Here is a 3,687-nt window from a genome sequence, read left to right as displayed (position 1 = left end):
AACGCAACCATCCTCTCGCATCAATATCTTAAAAACGTTCAAACAAATTTAGAATTAAATTTAGTAATAAAAGACCGGTTCAGAAAGAGAAAAAAAAAAGACCGGATCGAGAAGTGGCACCGGTCTTTAAATAAAAAATTAGAATATAAAAGAATAAAATGGACGGTTATTTTAAAAATATCTTGAACTTCATTTTATTGTAAACTAATTAATCGTAAGAAAATAAAAATAAGTTAAATTATAAGATTGTAAACTAAATAATTCTTTTGACGTCTTTTTCTTTTTAAATTTGTCTTGAATAGTTTTGTATCTTTAATTTGATTTTAGAGTTAATAGCCCGTCGTTTGAGTCCTCTATTAAGGGTTGATCATGTCAAAAATGAAATAAACCTTGTCACGGGGGATGTTGGCGGAGGTCAAATGAAGGTTTCTTCTTCAATTTTGTCGGTCTTGAATATCAAAAATAAATGATTGAGGTAAGAACAACAAGCTTTAACCGAGCATTTACATGATCGGTTTTCAGTTAACCAATAAATGATAATCGGATTTTATCTGGTTTTAATACTTTAATTTTAAAATGATTTAAATAACAAACACCAATCAGTTAAAACAGACCACCATAAAATGTCAAATATCACTAATTAACAATTTTAGAATATTGACCAGATTGATTTTCTTCTTGTCTTAATGACGATGTTTAATGTTTTTATCTATTAAAAAATAAAAATTTATCGTATTTAAAAATTCAACTTTATTAGTATCAAATCTTTTATATTTTTTGTAAATGAAAACAAGATTAAATTTACAATTTTAATTTAATTTTGTAAACTAAATTCGGTTTTCTGAAAAAATAACCATGAGATTCCAATTATCAAGCTTGATGGTCACAAAATGACAAGCAGATTAGAACGAACATCGTCAAATACAATGTTTAAAGTCGAAGTTATCAGATATAATATTTAGAACATCTCTAACAAATATATTATAATTTTTTTTAAAAAATAGAATATCCAAAACCAAGATCTTAAAAAAAATGCTATCCAACTTCAACAATTATTCTGTTTTAACAATTTCAACACTTATATTATTAAAATATTTTATAAATCCATTATTCCAGTACATTTTTAATACAAAAATTATAACACATTCAATTTTATTGATGAAAACAATTAAAATAATATATGTAATATCAGGTTTTAATATTGTTGTTAAAAAACTGTAAAACTTTTAAAATCTCTATTTTAATATAACAGTTAAAAGATACAAATAATAGGCATCAAATGAGCACCTTTTGAAAAATTAAAATAAACAAATTAAAAATTTACAGAATATAAAGTAAACATAACATGGAGGGGTCTCTCCTTGATGCTTCCAAACAATACCTTACAAATATGAAGTGCTTTTAATGTTTCAAATTTGAATAAATAATATTTACAAAATTAAGATAAGGTCGTCTCAAAAATTATACAAATAATATCAGACGTAACAAGTGCATCGTTTTCGTATGTCATTTTCTATGATTTTGTATTTTATTTTCCTAAAAGAACTTTGATAATGATATTTGAATAAAGTACATTTAACTGTAAATCAGATAATTGATCCTTTTAAGTTTTAACATTGCATTTCTAAGTTTACTGTAAATTTGGGTCGAGAATGGAAATGAAAATAAAAATGACAGAGAATGAGAATAAGGATCAATTTTCAAACCTCTCGGTTAATCTAGAATGAAAATTTGAGCTTGTAAGGAAATGAGCTCATTATATTATATAAGACCAAATATTTTCTTTTATTTTTATTTAAATTGATTACTGCTTAATACTTCTAACCAAACACGACCTTAAACTGTAAAAAAGAATTGATAAAAAAATACGTCATACTATACAATAGTGTACAATACTGTACAATGCTACTACTGTATTGAATGTATCCAATTGGTTGGTGTTTTTTCCAGATCAATTAGAAGTTCAAACATCATATGTAGATATTATTTATCAAATTCAGTATAATACATCATCAAATAAACAACAATTTTAAGTACCGTTTGTCTACGTCTTTAAAAACAAACAATGACAAAGTCAGGATGAGGTTAGTAGGTATAGCCGTCCCGTTTTAATTTTTTAGTTATTAAACGTGTTTAATAATTTTAATAGAAAATCATAAATTAAAAAAAAATTACATAATTATTTTATTTAAAAATATCAAAGTTTGCTCATTATATATGGAGGTGTTACATGTAATATTAATAATTAATGCACCCTGTATATTCTTCTTTTAGGTTGCTCTCTTGATATTAAAATTAGGTTGGACCACCCTCTCCTCTTAATTGCTTTGGGGTTGAGAGGTATTTATAGCTTATGTACCATACACATACATAATACATCAATTATTAAATAAGGGTATTTTTGTCTTTTTTTTTAATTTGTCATTTAAAGCATTTCATTCTTGGTTTTAAGTCATGAAAAGACCACAAGGTGACAAAGTCAATATGACTATTTTATGGGGTTTTCCATTTAATGTTAAATAATTTAAAAGAATTAAATTATAATTTTACAGATTTATTTGAGAAATATATTTGTGATAATGGGCTTTGAATAGCTAGAATTTTTGGTTACTAACCCAATTGATTCAAAGTACCATCATGCCCTCACTCGGAGGTATGATGTTAAAAACTAAATAATACCGGTACTTTTTATCTTAGTGACTTGACAGGGCCAATCTATGCTCGTCAATCCCGCACCTATCTAGCCTCCTATCAACACTTTAGACAATATGTATCCGTCTAACTTCTGTTGTAGGGAGCATGTGTAAGATCCCACATTAGTTTTGGGGGGGGGGACAAATGTTGCCTTATAAGGGGCTTGATACCTCATTTATCAAACACGTTTTAAAACTGTGAGTCCAGGTGTGGATAAAACGGACAGTATCTGGTACAGTTTGTCTGCAATGTTGTAGATGGTATGAGAGACGGTAATCGGACTGGTCTGTCAATGAGAACGCTGGACTCCCAAGGGGGTGGATTGTAATATCTCACATTGGTTGGGGAGGGGAACGAAAGTTGCCTAACTCCTCTATTAGACACATTTTAAAACTGAGTCCAAATGTGGAATAAAGCGGATAATATCTGGTAGGGTATGTTTGGAATGTTATGTTTGATTTTCACGTCGCTAGAGACTTGGACCATTTATCATCTATATATGTCAAAGAATCATTAGCGCAACAATATTCGAGTTATCAGTAGATTCCAATATTGCGAAAGATGTTCGATCTTCACTAAAGATGAGAACTATGCATACATATTTGTCATATATAAATATCATATATAAAGAATTATTTAGAGCTTAATGGAGAAAACAAGCAAGTGAAATAAAATTTTGTTATGAAAATTAAGTGTAAATTTTAAAAGATAAAATAATGTTTATTTATTATATATTATAAAACATTTGACAAAAACACTTAAAAACTATTTTTTATGCATGAAGTACAGTTATTAATGCATATTACTTAAAATTCAAGATTTCAAATAAATTATACATAAGTACAACTTATTAAAGATCCATTTTTGAATTCACGTAACTAACTATAGATAAACTAGAAGCGTACTCGCACAATGCAGCGAGATACATCATGATTTTAATATTTCATTTTATTCCTTATCTCAGTCGATGTTATAATATGACTTTATGTGATT

This window comes from Cynara cardunculus, assembly GCF_001531365.2.
Source record: "Cynara cardunculus var. scolymus isolate 2C chromosome LG 11, CcrdV1, whole genome shotgun sequence".
NCBI classification, from domain to species: domain Eukaryota; kingdom Viridiplantae; phylum Streptophyta; class Magnoliopsida; order Asterales; family Asteraceae; genus Cynara; species Cynara cardunculus.
This window is presented reverse-complemented; position numbering follows the sequence as displayed.